Source organism: Eublepharis macularius, chromosome 8, assembly GCF_028583425.1.
Source record: "Eublepharis macularius isolate TG4126 chromosome 8, MPM_Emac_v1.0, whole genome shotgun sequence".
In the NCBI taxonomy this organism is placed as follows: domain Eukaryota; kingdom Metazoa; phylum Chordata; class Lepidosauria; order Squamata; family Eublepharidae; genus Eublepharis; species Eublepharis macularius.
The window spans coordinates 131,614,029-131,637,292 of record NC_072797.1 but is presented as its reverse complement, the minus strand read 5'-3'; positions in this window follow the sequence as shown (position 1 = coordinate 131,637,292).

Sequence of the window (23,264 nt, the reverse complement as noted above, 5' to 3'; positions counted from 1 at the left end):
GGAGGGCGAGAGGCCCGCCACCTTGCTTCGGGTCCCTCGGGCGGACCAGCTCAGCCGCGCACGCTCTGGCTCCTGAGGGGCCCCCCTTGCGTTCCTCGGCGGGGAAAGGCTAGGACAAGCCCAGGCGGCTCCTGTGCCACTGGCCGATGAAACCCTGCCCTCCAGTCATGGCTGGCTCACGGCGACCCCTGGTGGGGGTTTCAAGGCAAAAGACTAACACCGGCGGTTTGCCATTGCCTCTCCTATTACCAACCAAGGCCGACCCAACTTAGCTTCTGAGATCTGAGGATATGTAGTGATGGAGGACAGTGCCCTCAAGTCATGGCTGACTTATGGCGACCCCTGGTGGGGTTTTCAAGGCAAGAGACTAACAGAGGCGGTTTGCCGTTGCCTGCCTCTGCAACCCTGGTCTTCGTTGTTGGAGGTCTCCTCTCCAATTACCAACCAAGGCTGACCCAATTTAGCTTATGAGATCTGACCAGATCAGGCTCTCGGGGACTATCCAAATTAGGTGTGCTGCACATAATCTGCTCCCTATTCTAATCCTGTGTCAAGACAGCTGTGCGGCAGCCAGAGTGAAAGCTGTCATCGAGCGGAGAGGGAGAAGAGATCCAGGGACCCAGAGGGGTAAAAGAGCCACAACTGTCTCCGCTTTTGGGACGCTTTTTCAGAATGAGCTTTGAAAGCCTTGAGAGGGGGAGGAAGTCCTGTTTGGTTTGAGCGCCTCCAGAAATTAATACTGTTTGCTGCAAAATAAGGAAAGTGACAAGTGATTAATAACCAGACGGTGGTGATGTTTCCAGGAGCACTGAACACAGAAAAAAAGTTCCAGGGGGAAAGAAGGTGGCTTTGAGCTGCGCCAGTTAATGCCTTTCTGGCTGCCCCCAGCGACCTGGGGAAGACCAAGGCTGATTTCAGCAACACATGCTCTTTAAAACAACAACAACAACAACAACAACAACTTCCAGAGCTTAAAAATGTGCCGGCTTCCCCAGTCTTTCCTACCCTGCCCCCATGTGCTTGAAAAGAAGAGCTCTGCAGATAAAAGATAGAGAAATATTTACAACCTTTTCGTCTGTTGTTGCTGGAAGTCCAAAGATCTCTTCAAAGAGGCCATCTGAGCTTACGGTGTGGGCAGAAGTTATCTATGTTGAACGCTTTGGTTTTAGATATTTTAAATATTTCTGGATTTTTATGTTGTGATGGACAGTGATTAGAACCTGAATAGCTTTGCTGCGAAGGGTACCAGGGATTTTAAAAAAAAACTCCAGTGTTTGACTGCAGGCATATTTATTGCTTTTCAGTAAAGGGTATGGCTTCTCCAAGATGGGTTTTAAATGTCTGGCAAGATGGACATTGTGGAAATTGCAAGGCATTTCAGTAGACTGATAGTATTTTTAGAAATAATCCCTTTAGTTTGCCTGTGGGTGCTTTTGTGAAATGTTTCTCAAGAATTTGAGAGGGGTGCAGCTAATAACAAGGCTAATTTCGTCTTGTTTACACAGAGAGAGAACTTTATTTTCCTACTTATAGAGAGGTTCGTTGAGTTGCTCAAAGCTTGAGAAAGCCAACATTTAGATGTCTAGGAAGAGTTTGTATATACTATACTAAATGTGGCAGTTTGTGATTTTTTGGGTTCTGAGACGAGTCTGAAGATTATGTGTTTTCTGTCGGGAAAAATGTTTCAGTTGTGGCTGAGGATTTCAAAAATGTGGGAGCATTTTCCCATTATGATGGATTAATAATGCAACAGAAGAGAGTTTGCCACAGAAAACTGATATATTTATTTTGAAATTTGTGTGTTAAGAAAATATGCTCTCTCCCCTAGATTTACAAGCTTCATATTTCTTGTGTCAAAGTAGATTGGCAGTCTTATTTATTGAAACTTTTAGGATGTCAACTTTTATTTTTATAGCAGATGCGTAAAATAAACGGTTTTGCCAGAGTAAATAGCTAATGCTTTATCTTTCACGATGTACATTCCAACTGTGATGGCTCTGGGACTTCAGTGCTATGTACAGAAAAGGGCTCGGATTGGATTTTTAGAGATATTGTTTTAATTCCATTGTACTATGTTTTGAATAACTCATAGAAATGTGGATATCTATTTTTTTCCAGAAGAACTGTGTATAAACTATTTTCTTGCTGTTTCATTGTAAGGTATTTTCTAGTTCTCAGGGCAGGAGGGTAAAAAGAAAATTCTCAAGCATTGTTTTAAAGGAGCTACTGAGTTGGAAACATTAGCTGGCTTTTGAAGTGGTGTCATAAACGGTTGCTTCCGATTCATTTTTAAATGGAAGGGTTTTGTATGTTTCTTGGGCAAAGTGTGCCATGGATGAGTTTAAATTTTGCAAAAGAGAAAGGCAGATAGTTTGGATGTGTCTCTAAGGACAGCTTTATTGAGTCTTTTGACTTTGGATAATTTTGATTTTCAGTTTAGACTCAACACATCCTTGCAACAATTATATTCTCTAGAAATGCAAAGTAGGGTTACCAACCTCCATGTGGAGTCTGCGGTTCTCCCAGAATCAGAACTCAGCTCCAGACTAGAACGGCAAGTTCCTTTGGTTGAAATGGCAACCTTGAAGGGCAGAGTCTGTGCATCACATCCTTCCTCACCTCTCTGCCCTGGCACTGCCACCAAACCTCCAGAAATTTCCCAAGCTGGAGTTGGCAACCCTAGAGTATAGCAGAATTGTTGACACTTCTGGAGGTACTGTGGCAATCCTACTTGGAAAATAAATTTGAAACAAAATGTACTAGGTTGATAGGAGAGTTGTAGGATGCTAAACTTGCTTTCAAATATAATTGGTAATTCTTTCACTCAGCTTCTATTAATTGCCAGCATTTCATCAATATTAGTCTGTTATACATCATCGTAGCTGTAAATTGTTGCGTTCATGCATATTTTAGTTTTGGGAAGTGAGACCAGTGTATACCTTTATCTTATTTCTTTGGTTTGTGTAAAAAAAAAAAAGTGACAATTTTAACAATCTAAAGTTCTCAATTAAGGGATGTCTCTTTTCTAGGTAGTATCATGGAAAGGTGGTTCATTAGCAATACCTATTTTCCCTCCTCCTTTCTTGCTGCCCCTCTTTTGGTCACTCTCCAGTTCCTGATTTAGTATAGCCCCCCCCCCCAAATGTTAAGGTCGTATCGTCTGAAATGATACTTTCCAGCAAAACCTCCAAAGGATTTAAAGTCCTGTTGCACAACTCACTGCAGCCACTACATTTTGAACAAAAATCTGAAACTGCCCGATGTTTCAATCTTTTCAGGCAGGTTTTTGTTTTAGAATTATTAAATCGCAAAAAAGGAGGTCAGGCTTTGAGAGAGCATTGTTTTGAATTCTCAAACATATATTGCAGTTTCACAGGAACAGTAGGTTGCTTCTGTACTTCCCTAGTAAAGCTACAGAACAGCCCTGGCTCTGCAACGATGCTGTTGTGATCGCCAGGGCTGCGTGCTGCATAATTTTTGCCCAAAGGATATTTGTTGCAATGTCTGCACTGTGCTGGGTTGTTTAGAGCAGCCTTGAAAAGGTCGCCAGTAATATCTAACTCTTTTCCTCCAAAAAAAGTGGTCTTTACCCCAGGTTTCTCGGAACGTAATCCATCCTGGACATAGCTGGTTCATTTGTCCCATATTGGTCATAAGTGTCTTTTTGTATTTTTACCAGCCATTCTGCCAGCGTCTTGATAAGCCTGTTTAAATGCTGCCCTACTTGTGGCTGCAGATCGGATCTCTGCCACAACTGCAAAGCTGTCAGCTTATTCTATAAAGTATTCACGTTAATTTTGTTCTGCATTCTGTGCCCACTTCGTTCTGAGTATGTCCTTGCTTTGCATGAGCTTTACTATTATAGACCTTTTAAAGAGGTGCATTTCTCATCGGACTCCCCTTTGCCGGTCTCTTCTGACTTTACATGTCTGTATGGATGGCTGCTACAGTTTTCTAGCTCTCTTTTTCATTCGCTTTCTTATAATTTAGCTGTTGCAGCGGTTAAAAAAACCTCCCAAAGTAAAGTCCCAGGCTGAAAAGTACTCACCTACATTAACACGTCAGTAGGTAAACGTCCCACATTTTCTAGTGACCTTGATGGCTCGAGTTCGTTGAATCCGATCGAAGTTCTTCTGCCATTGAAAGGAATGTCTTTGGGGAATTTTAAATCTTCCCTTAGCTAGAGAGAGGGTCTATTAACAGTAGGTTTTCCTGTACAGCTACTATGAACTCAGGTAGTAATTCACATGGCTGTCTTAGTAGAAGGGTTGACTAATTTGTTGCTAACTTAGTGGGTGATGATGTGTCACAACTCCTACCAGATGCCTCTTTTAACACATGCCGATGGGGTCATTTTGGCTCTTACAGAATGTTTCCATCCTTGGCTTGGAGCCGAAGCTCAGGTATTGGCTTCTTCTAAAAATGCTTGTAATGAAAGCTCTTGTAAAATTAGATGCACGGAAAGGCTGCTCACTTTCATAGCATTTTTGCTCTTTGGTTATTCAAAATGGGTTAAAACTGGATTTAAAAACTGCAGCCGACTGAATGTGTGATGCGTTCCTGTTTTAACCAGCACTGAACGATGCTGGCTTGAATGATAATGTTATGCGTTTCATTCGAAAGTATTTAAAGGCAGATCAGTAAAGGCAGAAGAGCACGTTGCTAAGAATGTGAAATGACTTCTTAAGGGTGGGGGGAAGCTTTGATGCAGCCAACGCTGAACGCTTTTAAGCCTCTTTGATTTTAGCTGGAGAAATTTTAAGCACACGCTCCAGCTCTGCCACTAAAGCCAGCGGTAGTTTTTAAAAGAAGTGCTTAGTTTTTCTTGGAACATTTGCTTGCTTTTAATGTTGAAACCAGAATATATTTTAATAACCTTTCCCTGGAGTGAAAGGCTATGTTAAGCACTTAAGAGACATATAAGACTTTTATTGTAACTTCAGGTTTTCTGCTGCAAACTTGGTTCTATGTATTGTCGAAGGCTTTCACGGCCGGAGAACGATGGTTGTTGTGGGTTTTCCGGGCTGTATTGCCGTGGTCTTGGCATTGTAGTTCCTGATGTTTCGCCAGCAGCTGTGGCTGGCATCTTCAGAGGTGTAGCACCAAAAGATAGAGATCTCTCAGTGTCACAGTGTGGAAAAGATGTGGCAGGTCATTTATATCTACTCAGGAGGGGTGGGCTTTTGGTGCTACACCTCTGAAGATGCCAGCCACAGCTGCTGGTGAAACGTCAGGAACTACAATGCCAAGACCACGGCAGTACAGCCCGGAAAACCCACAACAACCATCAAACTTGGTTCTATTTGTAGCTACACCAAGTTATTACTTGTTAGACTGATATTGAATGTTGATCCAGATATGTAAGTCTAGAGATGGTGTTGTTAGTTGCCATTTTAAGGTCAGTTCTGTGCAGACTGATTTCAATTGTTGACAAAACTTCTATTGGCAGTGATAACCCTTGAACATACCTCTTACCTTTCGTGTGAAGAAACTTGACTTGATCGCTATAATTTCAATACTAAGTGAAACTTTCCATATCTACATTTGCAAGGTAGAATACAGGGATGTAAGAAAGGTTTGGGCATATGACTCCGTAGTGTCTGTGTAGACGTAATCCTTGAAAAGTTAACTGGCTCTGCAAGTTGATATTTATCTTTTCTGCCGGAAGACTTTGAAGGAGGGGCTGGGAGAATATTTCATTTTGGAAGATTTTTGTATCATTAAAGAATTTGCAAAAGTGGCTTACGCAAATTAAAACTAGAACAAAGCCAGCAAGCTGAAATAGCAGTATACAACAAACAAAGGCTACAGTGGTTGTTGTGGGTTTTCCGGGCTGTATTGCCGTGGTCTTGGCATTGTAGTTCCTGACGTTTCACCAGCAGCTGTGGCTGGCATCTTCAGAGGCAGCTGGCAGTTAGAAGAAACGTGATGTTTAAGCTGCCTTCTGATGGCAAATCGTGAGAGAGCCAAACACGTTTCTGAAAAGAGGGTGCTCCACAAAGCAGAGGGGATATTAAATACTTGAGCCCCCATATTCCAGCAGCCTATAAGGACTGGCTTGAGCTAGATCTCCGTGTTCCTACATGAGCTAGAAACAAACAGAATCTTGTTTAAAGTAAAAGTTTTATAAAGAAGTTAAAAGATTTGGTGTACACTTGATTATGCTAGTTCTAGTAGCATACTGTAATTATTGTCTTTTCGCTGCTTTCTGGTGAACAGTGACTGAAATCTCATTTCTGCTTTTTCCTCCAAAAATAAGCTTGTTCAGTCACCAGCTAGAAAACTGTAATAAATAATAATCATCTGCCTTGAAATGGTTTCTGTGTGTTTACCAAGAGCTGAAAATATAACATGTCCCTGATGAATCTTAGCTATTGAGTGATCGTTTGATAAGCTGTACTAAAACTGCTCGGAAGTAAATTGGGATTAATGGCTTGAAATGGCATGCAAACGCCTGTGTTACTGACAGAAACTATGAATGTATTATTTTCCTTTTTCATAGCTTTTGTTCTGGACTCCTAGGAAATTTGCAGCCCAATCCTATGAATATCTGTTTGGAAGAAAGCCCTGTTAGGTTCTAAGGGTTGTTCTCACAGGTAAGTATGTGAGGAGGGTTTCTGCCTCAGTGTCTCAAATATGGCAGGACAGACAGTGATCCACGCTTTAGTGGTAGAAGTTCAACTAACCATTGCACAGGTTATTTATAATGTTCCGATTAGTCATCCAAAACACATCCATCTGTCATTAAAACAGAAGCCAATATATATGAAAAGAACTGCAGTGTGTGTACTGGATAGATTGTGGAGCATGGGCTGGAGACAGGAACTTTTGTTCAAATCCCAGCTCACCCATGCTAAAGCTCACTAACTAACCCTTGAGCAACTAGCTGTGTTAGCCTGTCCCACCTCACAGGGCTGTCGCAAAGAAAAGTAAATCTCATGAAGGAAGAACAGGATGCAAATGTGAAACAGATTTATGTAATGTGATATTCCCACATTTTTTCCAGTGATGCAGAAAATCTGGCTAGTCTTGTAAAATACCGTTTTCTGCACTGATGACTTGAGTATTGTGGTTCATTTTTGTTGACTGCTAGTTTAGTGGTAGGTCTTGGTGCAAATAAATTCTTTGCAATGTAGCCACTGCAGAAAATACTTTGAGCTTACTTGTAGTAGCTGAGAAGCATGGATTCAATCACTTTGCATTGTACATTGTTAAACTCTGGCTCTTGGCTTATGTAAAGAAATCCATGTAAGAGTTACTATAGATATAGTATGACTTGGTAAACATCACTGACGTTTTTAGGTTCTGGTCCTGTCGTCTTACCTGCCTGCAACACTACCTTAGCTAGTTTCTTCAGAACTTTCACATTTGTCTTGGGAAGTTGTGGGATTACGATAGTGAGGAGGAGCTCATAATTTGGTGGACTCATGTAGCAAACCTTTTCCAGTATACCACTCAGGGCTTTTTTTCGGCTGGAACGCGGTGGAACGGAGTTCCGGAACCTCTTGAAAATGGACACATGGCTGGTGGCCCCGCCCCCTGATGTCCAGACAGAGGGGAGTTGAGATTGCCCTCTGCGCCATGCATGGCGTGGAGGGCGATCTAAACTCCCCTCTGTCTGGACATCAGGGGGTGGGGCCACCAGCCATGGGACCATTTTCTCCAAGGGCAACCCACTGAGTTCCACCACCTCTTTTCCCAGAAAAAAAGCCCCGATACCACTTATGCATGAAGCAGGATGAGGTGGTAATGAGATGGCAGAATGCTGAGGTGATAGAAGAAACGATATCACTTCTAGGTTCAGATGAAGGATTACATTTTTCAAATTTTTCAAATTCCACAGGCACCACCTCCTACCAGGAGTTGCCCCCGGGTGCTCGCAACCCACACTACAGCGCTGATGGGAGATTGTGACTGACAGAGAGGTGCCTCATGAACTTATTACTATTAAGCCTGTGTGGAAATTGGACTCCGGGTCTCCTCGGTCTATACTTGCACCCATTCTTTGGAACAGCAAAAAGCCCTCTCTTTTGTTAATGTTCCCAAATTCAGCACTGTCCATCTCCATTCTCCCTTCATTCTTAAGGATTCAGCATTACTTTTTTCAGGAGGAAAAATTGGTTACTTTTTAAAAGATGCGTATAGTAATTGCAATGTATGAAGTTGAAGGCTTCTTTTCCCATCCTCTCTTCATGGATATCTCCCCAGCTTCCCTTCACCTGTTTAGCCAGTGCTGTAAATACAGTCTTTCCACAGGATTTTTATTGTTCACTTTTACTGGCGTTTCAGAAGAACATTCTGTACGTTCACACCAAGGTGAAAAATCCTGTTTTGTAACCTCAGAGTTACAAACTGGCGGCGAGGAGGAGTGACTTGCGACTTCTCCGAGGGGAAATGCATGTGCTCAGTTGGGTGGGGGAACAGCTTGCCCGTATGAGACCGCAGCTGATGAACCTCAAGATTAGATTGCTATGGTTTGTGTGTCTTTCAGCGATGAATGCCAAAAAAAGTGCCTCTAATTGAAAGGTAACTGTGGACAATGAGAGCAGGGAACAATCCCAATTTTGAGGGGGAGGGAGGGAGGGGACACCAGCTATCTAAGAAATGGTGAACAATTTTCTCGGTTTAATACAATCTGTAATTCTTTTGATCTGACTAATTATATCGACTAGGGATGTACTGCTAGCTAGCTAAGATTGACTTCAGGGGTTATTGGGGTCAGGGTACTATATCCTAGCAGTGCAAAGAGCTTCCCCATGCAAAGTAACGTCCAGCATAAAGGCTCAGGAGCAAGACTGTGTATGGATCCTGGTCCAATCCTTAGTATGGTTTATTTCTCAATTTCTGCATAAAACATTCCTTTTCAGGTTCTTCTCGTTGGAGACAGAACTGAACTTGAGGTTGATTCACCCATACTTGTTTTATTGCTCAATAACTGCAACCTGAAGTGACAGCTTACAGCTATAGGTGCTTATGTTATGAAAGCTGTGGGTTTCTGGTAGTGCTCTGGTGTGTGTGTGTGTGTGTGTTTACAGTAATATAAACATGGAGAGTCTTTGGGTGGAGACGGTTGTAAATGTAGTCTTGGCTTGCTGTCTTTGAACTTCGTCCCTCCCTGTCAGGGCTTAACTACTAGTGATATATTTTTTTTGCAGTGTTTACCTAAAGCCATGGTAACCCCAATGCCGGAATGTAATCAAGTGAAGTATTTAAATAAAATACAGATGATGCAGTGTTGAGTATAGTAATCTTGGATTAAAGATATTCCACAGTCTTTAAGCAAGTATACACACACCATTCACTTCAGAACTAATCCCCAGTGGAGATACTATTCCTAAATATTGCAGAATCCTGTGCCTTGATTATTGCGCTAGAAAAGATTGCATTCAGAGAAATGGATACGAAACAGTATTAAATGGTGGCTAGCTGTCAATCTGATTGCATAGTTAGTGGTGGAAGAGTATGGTCCTATGCTAACCTGGCCGATGGTCGTTTCTCACAGCTGGCACAAAGATTTTAAGATACACCTTTTATCCTATATTGCAGAGACAACGTTCATTTAACTATTCTTTCAAAATAGCAGCATGCAAGCCGTTCCACGTTGCAGTCTTAGATTGTAACAGGTTCTAGATACATGAAAAAGTATTTTTGTGAAGAGGCTGGAAATGTCATCAGTACAAGCCTAGAAGTAATTTGGGCCAGGGACATTGTTACAGGACAAATTTATCGCATAGTAACAAGTTCCTCCAAAACAGAGGGATTGTGGTATAAATACCCAAGCCTGCTATACGTAGCATCTGTAAGACACCTTCCATGCTATAATAATCAGTGCAAAGGTATGTATGTATGTAAGAACAAGTGCAAATTACTATTTGTGTTCACACAAAAATGTTAAGGTTGAAAAGATTGTAACTTAATAAAAAGGGTCTGTAAATTGCAAGAGAATCCTAAGGACATCTGTGTGCTAGTCAGGGCTTTTTTTCAGCTGGAACGTGGTGGAACGGAGTTCCGGAACCTCTTGAAAATGGTCACATGGCTGGTGGCCCCGCCCCCTGATCTCCAGACAGAGGGGAGTTGAGATTGCCCTCGTAGAGGGCAATCTCAACTCCCCTCTGTCTGGAGATCAGGGGGTGGGGCCACCAGCCATGTGACCATTTTCTCTGAAGGCAACCCACTGAGTTCCACCACCTCTTTTCGCAGAAAAAAAGCCCTGATGCTAGTTAAGTTCCGTTGATTGTCACTGAAGGTAAAGCACACTTAGGATCATGAATAAGGGTTAGCTGTAAAGTTCTAGTTCATGATTCTTATCTCTTCTCCCCCTCCTTTAGCAAGGTGTGTTTGGGAAGAACTTGGACTATAGACAGAAAATGACACCTAGTAAAACATAGGTCTTAATAAGAATGCATCCACGGGGGGAGTGTAGGGTTAAGTATCACTGTTCATAATCTATAGAATTAGAAGATGTTGAAGTAATTATTACTGCGGTTTTTTAATAAAAAAAATGCATTGCTTCAACTTGCCTAAGTGTTTTTTAAAAAAACTTGATTTTGTGTTTGGTTGTGACTGAAGAGGTAAAACGCTGTACTTCTTAACTGAGTAGTTATTTAAATCCATGTTTACAAAGAAGTTCTTGATTTCCACTGCCAAATGGCAATTTTTTTTTTTTGTATTTCTGAATTGAGGCTGGGTGACTTTATACGAGACTGCAGTTTGGGGATCTACGGATAATTTTGGTGTTGCCGCTATTACAGACAGCGGGCTATTTGTCAATGACTTAACATGGGAACAGGATCAGATTTCCAATTCTGTGTGTTGAGCACTTAGAACTAAAAGGCGACTTGCCTTGTATGTTTCTCATAGGGGGAGCCCTGTGTGTAGTGGTTGATGGGGACATTCTCTGGTTTTATCACTTCGTAACTGGGACCTTTCAGTGGAGACTGCGGTGAACATTCTTTAGTGGGAGGTATAGAAATTCTGGAATGTAGAACATTTGTTCTCATGCTGAAATTGTTTACATAAAAAAGGTTACATTTATGACTGTAATCTGCGATGTGCAATTTTGTACATGTTGTGTTAAAACTAAGTTTATAAGATACTGTATGTATAAATACTTGACTGAGTATTTGATATAAATATCAGAACATTAAAATGGCTTTATATTCATACCATATCTTGTCGGTGTTGCTTATTTTTCACTCCCAAAGCAAAGGCGGTGAAACAAAGACCTTTTATTTGTAAATTATTTATTTATTTATTATTCAATTTATAAACCGCCCATCCTCAGGGGTTCCGGGCGGATAATTTGCCAGGATAAATGAACAGATGTTTGCTTTACAACAAAAGTAACCATGATTATCTATTTAAATGAGTCACAAATGTCATTATTTGAAGATAATAAAGATCAGAAAGATTAGAATGTCGGTCTTGGATATGGGAGAGCAGAACTACAAGTGACAAAAGGCACAGGTTGGACACTTGTCAGCTTCCCTCAAGTTTTGATGGGAAATGAAGACATCCTGGTCTTGCAGCTTGGCTCTCCGACTGCTGTCCAATGGACTTTTCAACTGTCACTTGTCCAACATTCCGCCAAGCTGCCTACATTTCCCATCAAAACTTGCGGGAAGCTGACAAGTGTCCAACCTATGCCTTTTGTCACTTGTAGTTCTGCTCGGAGATCCAGGTTCAAATTATTCCCCCCTGCCCCCATGAAGCTTGCTGGGCAGCTTTGAGCCCTCTCAGTCTATCCTACTTCACAAAGTTGTTGTGAGAAAAAAGGAGGAGGAGAGAACAATTACTGAGCTCTTTGGGGGAAAGGCGGGGGTAGGATTATTTGGTCTGTGTTGAGTCCGGGAACCATATAGTAGGCTTTATTTTTTAAACTGCTTGCTAAGTAATAATCCCTTGCAATATGAATTCAGTATGCAATATAAACACAAAATCAAACACAGACCGAAGATATAGGCCACTCCCTAATAAATCGACAATAAAATGACTTTCTGGTATTTTATTTTTACCAGGAGTTTTGCCCACTCCCATTATATTCTCACATCAACCGTATGTGTTCTGGTAGGCGGAGAGTCCATGACTGAGCTAAGCATTGTCCCAGAATGGGGACTGGAACCAGAGCTTTTCTTTCTATCTACTGTGGAATGCGAGCTCTTGTACCTCCCCCCTCCCCCCATTTTGGAGCCCAGAACAGTTGTGTATGGTTTCCTGGAGATCTTTTATTGGGGCAGTTTTCAGGACCAAATCAGCTAAGCAGCAATGGAACTGAGTCATGCAATAATATTCTGTGTGCTGAATTGCCTGTGTGTCTTGTGAAGGAACCCATTCTTGGTACTAGTATGCACAGAATAAATTGCTTATAGGCTTTCAGCACTACAGCTGTTTCCAACTTACAAAGATTTCGAAGAGTGGGCTACTGAATTTCTTTAAAGCGATTGCAGGCCTCTGGGCAGCTTGAACATACACATTAGGCAGTGATTCTAACTAAAACATAGTCCCGTGGCACTGAAATGCATAGCACTCTAGTGGTGCATGACCTTTACATCCCAACTGGTTTTAACCTCTAGCGTAGTCTAGGGTTCTCAAATGTGATGCCCTAGGGTGCCGTGACATCTGCCACTACTAGTACCCACCAAGCTTTCCAGATAATGAGCAAGAGAGCTCACTTGTAGTTGTTAGCCCTCATTCAAATGAAATAGTTTGGCATTAGCCACTGGAGGATCAAGAGGACTGGTAAGTAACCTGGATTGTGGTTCCATTCCCTGTTCAGGCTTTTCTCTTTTCATTCTCCCTTCTCTTTCTCCCTGTCTTCTGGACTTTCCTTTGTTTCTTTTTATTCCTCTTCTGTGAAACTTTTCCATCCCATTTTGGGTTGTACTCTACCTCTTGTGGCAGCCATTTTGGAATGGCACCGTCATGACTTCTCTTCATTCTTTGGCCAAGGTCTGGTTCACCCAAGTGCCTGCCTTTTCACCATCGTGGTGAACTGGAGTTTGTTTACATCTCACAAACAAGGATCCCAAACGGGGATTAATCCAAGATTTAGAATCTTGGTTTATGGGGGAAATAAGCAGTTTTCAGTTTGCCCAGGTGCCTGTATATGGAGGTTACAGCTCTGCCTACGAGAGGTGCCAGGAGATGCAAGAGCGTTGCGTAAGCATAAGCACTACCAAACAAGCTGTGTTATTGCTAGAGGCTGTAGACATCCTTAATCTTGGTTTGTCATAATATACGAATGCAGCCATAGTATGACCTGCCAACGCCCAGAGAGCATCATGAACAGGAATTTGAATCCAGATTTCTCACAACTGCAACCTGCCAAACAGTAAAGCCCATGAACTTGCGGCTTGTCAAGTGCTCAATAATACCATTTATTAAAAGTATAAGATGGCTAAAACATGTCCCTTGTGTCCAGGGCTTTTTTTCTGGGAAAAGAGGTGGTGGAACTCAGTGGGTTGCCCTTGGAGAAAATGGTCACATGACTGGTGGCCCCGCCCTCTGATCTCCAGACAGAGGGGAGTTTAGATTGTGCTCCGCGCCGCTCGGCGGCACAGAGGGCAATCTAAACTCCCCTCTGTCTGGAGATCAGAGGGCGGGGCCACCAGTCATGTGACCATTTTCAAGAGGTTCCAGAACTCTGTTCAACTGCATTCCTGCTGAAAAAAAGCCCTGCTTGTGTCTCTGGTAGGACACCAAACACAGCTGGAGTGTTGTGGTTGGCTTGGTGGATCATGCAGTACGCAGGCCCTGCATCACACCATGTGTGCTTAGTAAACATTTCATGCCTGCCTTTTATGGCCTTCAGGCTCCATTCTGTTAATTTTACTCTCCTTAGAAATGACCTGCTTGCAATGAACAACATTTGCCACTGGATTTGGAAACATCTACTCTGACTTACAGATGGAACCTATCCAGGTTAGCAGGTGCTTGCTGTCAGAAGTCGGCTGGAAAGAAATATAGCTTTAGCAACACATTGTTTCCGGGTTTTGAAATGGTGTTAACAGGTACTAAGCCACAAATTCAAGACTTCAGAGTGTTGGCAGAGCAGCCAAATTCATCTGGATCAGAATTACAGGGTGAGCTATGAAGATTATCTAATTATCCTCCTTTGCATGTGTTTCAGATGAGTAGCTAATGTTAACTTTAGGAAAAAAAATACACATCTCAATGGGTTATAAATAGTGCATGCTCCCCTGTGAGTAAGACTTGACTCAGAACAATGGGGGAAGTGTTTGTGAACTGGGGGACAATTGCTGCGTGTTTTCTGTTACTACTTGTCTATTTCATGTTGGAACTCAAGAGGGCAAACCAAGTTCCATTCATGTTCTAACCCAAGCCCTAGTAATTTTATGCAAAATTGCTGCATTACATATCTCGCAACCGCCATGTCCCCTTGGGACCCTTTAGGCTTTCCAACAGGCCACAGATGATATAATGCTGGTAAACATTGGCTAGTAACTTTTGTGGGCTAGTACAAGGATAGATGGTTTTTATGGAGGGAGGCAGGGCTTTTTTTCTGGGAAAAGAGGTGGTGGAACTCAGTGGGTTGCCCTCGGAGAAAATGGTCCCATGGCTGGTGGCCCCGCCCCCCGATCTCCAGACAGAGGGGAGTTTAGATGGCCCTCTGTGCCGCTCCAGCAGCGCGGAGGGCAATCTCAACTCCCCTCTGTCTGGAGATCAGGGGGCGGGGCCACCAGCCATGGGACCATTTTCAAGAGGTTCTGGAACTCTATTCCACCGCATTCCAGCTGAAAAAAAGCCCTGGAGGGAGGTATACAGATTCAGCCAGGATGTGACACTCCTTTCTATCTGCCTCTGCAAATATAGATAAAAATTCATGGGAATACCCACATGTGCAGGGAAGGCCCGTGCTGTTCAATACTTCATTTGCAGTTAAGCACCTCGGGTTGTTGATGGGCTAAGTGCAATATTCAAAACTGAATTAAGAACCTGGGCAAACCGGAATGAGGTAGTGTCTGAGACAGTCGAACAAATATTTATCCACAAAGTAGTTTGCCAGATAATTGAAGGGTGGCCAGTGCAGGGTGGAGATGTAGCTATACAAGGAGACAAGGCTCTGCTTGTTTTCCTGTCCAAGCGGAGAGAATGAACCCAGGTCTGGAAAAGTCATTTGCTTACAAGACATTTGGCAAAGTTACGGCATCCTTAATGGGGCAGCTTATCACACATTTATTAATCTGAAATGTTGTCCTGGCCGCTGCAATTATGTCATCTGCGTTCACATAATCCAGGTTTATAGATGAGCACTGACAAAAATTGACTTTTTGTGCATCCATTGGTCAGGGTCATGAATGCTCATTTCTGCACTAAGGGATTATGTCATCTGCGTTCACATAATCCAGGTTTATAGATGAGCACTGACAAAAATGGACTTTTTGTGCATCCATCGGTCAGGGTCATGAATGCTCATTTCTGCACTGTTAAGGGATGTCTTTAATAGAGATGGACATGAACCACAAAAAACCCAAACCATGAAGTTCGTGGTTTGTGAGTTTTCATGAACCAGGAACCACGAACTGGGGCAAGTTTACAAACCAGTTCGTGGTTCATGGGGTTTAAATGCCCCTATCCAGCTGCTTAGCAGCGGCAGGGAAAGGGGCATTTGACAGTTTAAAGGGCCCTTTCCTGCCTTGCAAGTGGCAAGTCCCTTTAAACTATCAGCTGGCAGGCGGCAGGGGGGGATCCCCCCTCACCACCTGCCAGCTGATAGTTTAAAGGGACCTGCCACTTGCAAGCAGCAGGGCCCTTTAAACTGCCAAGCCCCAGCCCCACACTTACCTTGCCCTGCGGGCCCGCATCATCCTCCCCCTCCTCCCGTGAGGAGCGGGAAGGACGTTTTGGGCCTCTGCTGCTGCAGTGTGGGTGCACGCCGCAGCAGAAGAGGCCAAAAACAGCCTTCCCACCCCCTGCAGGAGGAGGGGGAGGACGATGCGGGCCCGCAGGGCAAGATACATGTGGGAGTGGGGGCTGGGGTTTGGGCAGTTTAAAGAGCCCTGCCGCTTGCAAGCGGCAGGTCCCTTTAAACTATCACCTGACAGGCGGTGAGGGGATTCCCCCCTGCCCCCTGCCAGCTGATAGTTTAAAGGGCCCTGCCGCTTGAAAGCGGCAGGAAAAGTTTATACGGCCTTGTCTGTGGAAGTTCGTGGAAACAAGCTTCCATGAACCATTGGTTCGCAAACCACGAACCGGCCTGGTTTGTTCATTTTTTTGGGTCGTAATTCAATCCGTGCCCATCTCTAGTCTTTAACTCCAGGCCCAGTCTGCTAACCAACCCATCACAAGATCAGTTTCCCAGGGTTTATGTGCTTTGATGAGGAGGAGGCAATTTTTTGGAAATTTATGTGCTGCTTGTCTCCTTTAGAGGCAAATTGGCAGTGATTCTTTGCATTTTAGGATCCGTGTTACAGCAATACATTAAAAGTAGCACTGCAAGGATTTGTTTTGTTTTAAGTTACATCTTGATTCAAAGTGGGTGAGGCTCCTTGGGCCCTTTCAGACCATCTTTCCTCTGATCCTTCTAAAAACCAGCATCCGTCATCTAAGAACAGGACTAGCTTTTATCAGTCGCCTCTTCCACAATGAAACTGGGTCCAGACCCCTGTGATGTTTCAATGGCAGGTGTAAAAAATCAACGTGGTTTTCAAAATGATAAAAATACATTTTATATTTTTATCATTTTGGTGTAAAATGTTCTTTAGATGGTACATTACTCCCAAAGACATTGCGAGAATCAGTAAGGGCTGCAGTGGACATTGTTGGAAATGTCAGAGCATGTGGTGGACTTGCAAGGAAACACGAAAAAATTGGATAAAGTTACATGAAGAGATGCAAAAGATTCTTAAACTCAGATTTGAATTAAATCCGAAAAGTATGCTCTTAAATATCTTACCAATTAATGTTAGAAAAAAACAGGGAGATTTTTTTGTTACATGGTGACAGCAGCAAGAGTATTATTTGCTGCAAAATGGAAGACAGATATCTGTCCTGATGTGCTAGAGTGGAGAGATAAGATTTATGAATTCGCATCAATGGCTAAACTGACTACTTATTTACATAATAGATGGATATCTGAATTTTGGGGGAAATGGAAGGACTTCTTTGATTATTTAGGCAGAAATTAATTGATATAGAAGTTTGCATAATTAAAACTTGCTAAGGAGAGGGAAGGAGAATTACAATGAATCTAGGCTTAGGGATGTTGAATTTACAATGTTCATCTTCGTTCTTCTGTGCCTCCACACATGGGGACTGCGCAGGCGCAGGCCAGCCGCCAGAGAATTCTTTAACGCTTCTATAGCTCTGAAGGGGCCGTTTGTCGCGCGCCTCAGCGACCATTTCCCGCCCAAACGGTCACATATCCTTCCAGCGACCAACGGCCCCTTCCCTCAGTTCTCTTCTTGCCGCCGCTTGGAGAGAACGTTTTTTGCTTCACAGCTCCGTGCTTTATTGCTTCATGATTGCTTATTTGGTACTGACCGGATTTCTGACTATTCTTCTCTGACTGATTTGGATCTTGACTGGACTCGGTAAATATAACCTCGGACTGTTTGACGACGCTTTTTGCCTAATCCTAGTATGGCCTCCAAAGCTTTATTTAAGCACTGTATTCAGTGCCACACAAAAACGGCCCAGACCGATGGCCATGATCTGTGTCTGTTTTGTCTGGGGGAGACCCACAACGTTTCGGCATGTAAGATCTGCCAGAAATTTACCCACAAGGCCCAGCAGGAACGTCAGGCCCGTCTGAATTCCTCCTTGTGGTGGAAAGTTATGTCCAAGGGTACTCCGTTGCCATCCCCCAAGGCCGGCCCTAGCCCCTCTGCTGAACGGCTTTCAAGAGTGGGCTCAGTGGCATCAGCAAAGTCGGCATCGAAATCTCGGCCGACGAGTGCTGTGGCGTTGAGAGCGGCCTCTCCGGCGCAGGGGTCGGTGAGACCGCCCCGAAGCGTTTCGTTGGCTCGATCGGATCTGAGGGAGTCGGAGTTGGAACCGAGGAGCGCGGATCCGATGCCATCGGCGGATCCGACGACTGATGCGGCGCCGAGACATCAGCTCGCCGCCGGGAAGTCGACCCCTCGGAAGGTGTCGGATCCGAAACTGAGCTCTACCAAGAGGCCAACCACCGAAAGGGCTTCGGTTCTGAGGGCCTCTTCTGATCCTCCTTCGAAAAAACCAAAGAAGGCTAAGCGTCGGTGTTCTCGGTCGCCACGTTGGGCTTCAACTGAGGCAGCTGTGCCGGCGGTTCCTCGCACGCCTTCCCCTCACCTGGACTTGCCAGCTCCAGAAGAGGTACCGGATCCGGGGGCTTTCATCGTGATCCCTAGTGATCATTCCCCAGTCGCGGATCCGAGCCCGTCTGCCCACCATCGGAGCCAACTGTCACCAGCTCCAGCTACTCGCCAGTCTCCGGCGGCTCCCGTCCACGGTCGGCGCCGTTCTGAAGCGGGGAGCGTCGGTTCCGGGCACTCCCTGGAGTCTCGCCATCGTCAGGCCTCATACATCCATCCAGCCTACCACTGCCAATGGGAGGGTGCGCCTGCCGGGTTCGAGTATTCGGAACCGAGGCCATCCACCTCAAGGCAGGGTTGTATGCCTCCACCCTATCGAGGAGACGAGTCGGTACTTGGTTCCGATGAGGAGGAGGCTGAGAGTGTCGGGGACTACAGGTCGGAGTCGTGGTCGGAGCCGTCCCCAGACGACAACGTGGCGCCCAGTACCAGCTCCCCTTACGAGGATCTTCGGATGTACTCGGATCAGATGGCTCGGATGGCACAGGCGCTGGAAATGGATATTTCCTTGGCGACACCTCAGACCAAGGACAAGCTCCTGCAAAGGATCTACGGAGACAACCCTGCTACAGTTGGTTTCCCCATGCTAGAGGGGGTGGAAGAAATAGTGGAGAAGGTGTGGAAGGTGCCCTGTGATCAACCTGCTACATCTAAAAGAATCGAACAGATGTATAAGATCAAGCAGGGCACCTGGCAGTCCTTGGTGAAACACCCTCCACCCTCCTCGTTGGTTGCTGAGGAGATCCAGCCTCGTCGGTCGGGCCCCTCTTCCGTACCCCCCGACAAAGAGGGTAGGAAGATCGATGCCATGGGTAGGCGCCAGTATTCCATCTCCTCCTTGGGCCTCAGGATAGCCAACTACCAGACTATCATGGCTGGCTATCAATTATACCTCTGGGAGAAGCTGGCGTCCTACGTCGGGGATTTGCCTGCTGACAAGAAGGCGGTGGTGTCCCTGCTGCAGACAGAAGCCATCCGTCTCTCCAAGCAGCAGATGAATGCTGGGAGCCATGCTGCCGACACTGCTGCACGGGGAATGGCTTCGGCTGTGGTCCTCAGGTGTCACTCGTGGCTGCGATCGACGGCCCTCCCTTTGGAAGTGAGGTCAAGGATCGAAGGCCTGCCCTTGAAGGGGATTCTTTGTTCTCCACGACCACTGATGAGGCGTTGGAGAAAAAGAAAGAGGACAGGCAGACTGCACGGTCGTTAGGATTGACCTCGATGGACAAGCCTGCTTCCAGGCCTCGGTACGCTGCAAGGCACAATCCGTACCACTATCAGGGCAGGTACCAGCAGCGGCCCTATTACCACCAATACCCTGCCTACCCTCAGCGCCGCTTCAGTCCTGCGCAGCAGCCTAGGAGGCATAGGCCCTTCAAGCCCCACACGCCTCAACCCCTGGCCCAGCAGAAGGATCAGCAAGGGCGTGGGTGGCAGTACTGACAGGATGGTCCAGCCGCATCCTTGAACTTCTCAGACAGGCTGAAGCCGTTCCTGTCTGACTGGGAGTCAATAACATCTGACTCATGGGTCTTAACAATCGTTGATGTGGGATATGGGCTGGAGTTCTTAGAACTGCCTAGGTGTAGCTCACCTCTAACGGCTGTTAATAATACTATGGCAGAGCTAGATGCAGAAATAATGTCGCTCCTGGCCAAGGGTGCTGTAGAAGAGGTGACCTGTGACGGGTCTGTGAGAGGCTTCTTCTCTCGGTTCTTCTTAGTCCCCAAGAAGGATGGGGGTCTACGCCCCATTCTAGATTTAAGGGGCCTTAATGCCTTCCTAAGGGTGACTAAGTTCAAAATGGTCACGCTGTCAGCTGTGATCACCTTGCTAAAGAAAGGGGATTGGTTTGCCGTCCTTGATTTGAAGGACGCCTATTTCCATGTGGGAATACAAGAGGAGCACAGGAAATACCTGAGCTTCGTTTACCAGCGAAGGGTGTTCCGTTATAAGGTGCTTCCCTTCGGTCTATCCACGGCGCCACGGGTATTTACCAAGTGTGTGGCTCCTGTGGTCTCCTTCCTTCGGGAGGAGGGCTGTACCATCTTCCCCTACCTCGATGACTGGCTTATCGTGGCTGATTCGGAGGCTAAGCTGTTGCAAGATGTAGAGTTAGTACTGAGCACTTGCAAACGCTTGGGGCTTCTGGTAAATTTTGAAAAATCTAAACTGGTGCCCAGCTGTAAGGTCTCCTATATTGGTGCAAATTTAGACTCTGTAGAGGGTAAGGCACTGCTCCCCCTTGAGAGGGCCAAGTCCCTGAAGGGTCTGGTATCCATGTTTAAAAGGAACCGGTTCCAGTCCGTTCGCACCATCCAATGTTTATTGGGTCATATGGCAGCAGCCACCTCTGTGGTCCCCTTTGCTAGATTCCGGATGCGCCCGCTTCAGAATTGGTTCGTGAGGAGGTATGACGCCTTACGGCATCCTCCATCTCTCAAGTTGTCCATACCTAGGGCTATTCTATCCTCCCTTGACTGGTGGGTGTCAGATGACAACTTGTTTAAAGGGGCCCTGTTTGGTTACCAGCATACTGAGGTTACAGTGACCACTGATGCATCCCTGCAGGGATGGGGCGCTTACTGTGGTGCTGCATGTGTACAGGATGTTTGGACAGAAAGGGAAAAGAACTTGCACATTAATGTACTTGAGTTACGAGCTATTCGTTTTGCACTTGTGTCCTTTACAGCACTCCTACAGTATCGCCAGGTGTTGGTGCAGACGGACAACACGACTGCCATGTATTACATAAACCAGCAAGGGGGCACAGCATCTATGACTCTCTGCAGGGAGGCCACGCTCGTTTGGCAATGGGCGATCCAAAATGGTGTGATGCTTCGGGCTATACACGTAGCGGGGTCAGACAATGTTCGAGCAGATGCCCTGAGCAGGGTGCAATTGTTGGACCACGAGTGGGAAGTGGGCGCAGAGTACATTGGGCCGATCTTCCGACTGTGGGGCCAGCCGGACATAGATTTGTTCGCAACTTCGGCAAACACCAAGGCCCAGATATTTTGCTCGAGGTCAGGGAGCGACCCCCTCTCTATTGGGGATGCCTTCCAGTTTACGTGGACCCACAGGTTGCACTATATGTTTCCACCATTCCCACTAATACCGAGGGTGCTGGGCAAGATAGAGAGCGACAATGCAGATTGCATCCTGGTGGCACCCTTCTGGCCGAGACAACTGTGGTTCCCCAAGTTGCTGCAGATGTCCGGTCGGACATATGTGAGCCTGCCTCCCCGGCAGGATCTCCTGCGGAACGGGAACCTACTCCACCACGAACCCAACAAGTTGCAGCTGTCTGCCTGGCGGATCCTACCCCGCCTGTAGGGTTCACTGATCAGGTGCAAGAGGTCTTGCTGAACGCTAGGAAGCCGTCCACTAGACGGTCCTATGAGGCTAAGTGGCGTAGGTTTGAGGCTTGGGCACTTGCTAAAGGAGTGGTGCCTGCCAGTAGCCCCCTGGGGCTCATATTTGACTATCTATGCCAGTTGAGGGACCAAGGTTTGATGGTTACCTCCCTTAAGGTCCATCTTGCAGCTGTTTCCGCTTTTCATGATCGGGTAGACGGCAGCACAGTGTTCTCACACTGTAAATCTCAACAGTTCCTGAAAGGGATGTTTAATCTCTATCCCCCTGTGTCACCTCCAGTGCCTCAATGGTCTCTATCCCTGGTGCTATCGAGGCTGATGTTGCCTCCATTTGAGCCATTAGCCACATGCCCTTTGGACTTGTTGTCCTACAAGGTGGCGTTTTTGGTGGCTGTAACATCTGCCAGGAGAGTTAGTGAGTTGTCAGCGCTTAGGGCTGACCCGCCCTTCCTTCTATTCCATAAGAACAGGGTGGTCCTGCGGCCATGCCTCAAGTTCCTGCCAAAGGTGGTGTCTGCCTTTCACCTGTCGCAGGATATTACGCTGCCTGCGTTTTTTCCACAGCCATCTTCCAAAGGGGAAAGGGCCCTTCATACCTTAGATTTAAAGAGGGCCTTGGCTTTCTACTTAGATAGGACAAGGGAATTCCATAAGGGCCCTCACTTGTTTGTCTGTTTTGGAGCCAAGGACAAGGGTCACAGGGTGTCTTCTCAGACCCTGTCACGGTGGATTGTGTCGGCCATTAGTAAGGCCTATACTCTAGCTGGGGTGGGTTGCCCACTGCAGGTCAGAGCCCATTCCACGCGGTCTCAAGCAGCCTCTTCAGGGGTGTGCCGCTGGTAAATATCTGTAAGGCAGCTACATGGTCCTCTGCTGATACATTCGTTAAGCACTATGCTATGGATATTAATGCAGAGCAGGATGTTTCTGTAGCCAAGGCTGTCCTTCACTCCCTGTTTGCCTAAAGGGATGCTGGAGGGTATTATTGTAATAACTGACAATGACACTGTGTATATATAGGTATATATGTGTATATATTTATTGAGCAAGTAAAATGTAAATGAACAATATTTTGTTTATTTTTTTGGTCCTGGTTCTAGGACTGGTGTTATATAATAAAATTGAGTTGGACTTCACCCCACCTTCCTCATTGTGTGAAGCTTGGTACTCTCCCATGTGTAGAGGCACAGAAGAACGAAGATGAAAACAGGGTTGACATACCTGTAACTTATGTTCATCGAGTTCTTCTGTGCTGACACACATCCCTCCCTCCTGCCCCACTGTGAATTCCAATGCAGAATGATATTGAATATGATACCTGTAACAAAAATTGGTGTCTTTAAGGATTATGGCTATGTGTATTGGATAGCGGCGGCAAGGGAGAACTGAGGGAAGGGGCTGTTGGTCGCTGGAAGGACATGTGACCGTTTGGGCGGGAAACGGTCGCTGAGGCGCGCGACAAACGGCCCCTTCGGAGCTATAGAAGCGATAAAGAATTTTCCGGCGGCTGGCCTGCGCCTGCGCAGTCCCCATGTGTGTCAGCACAGAAGAACTCGATGAACATGTTACAGGT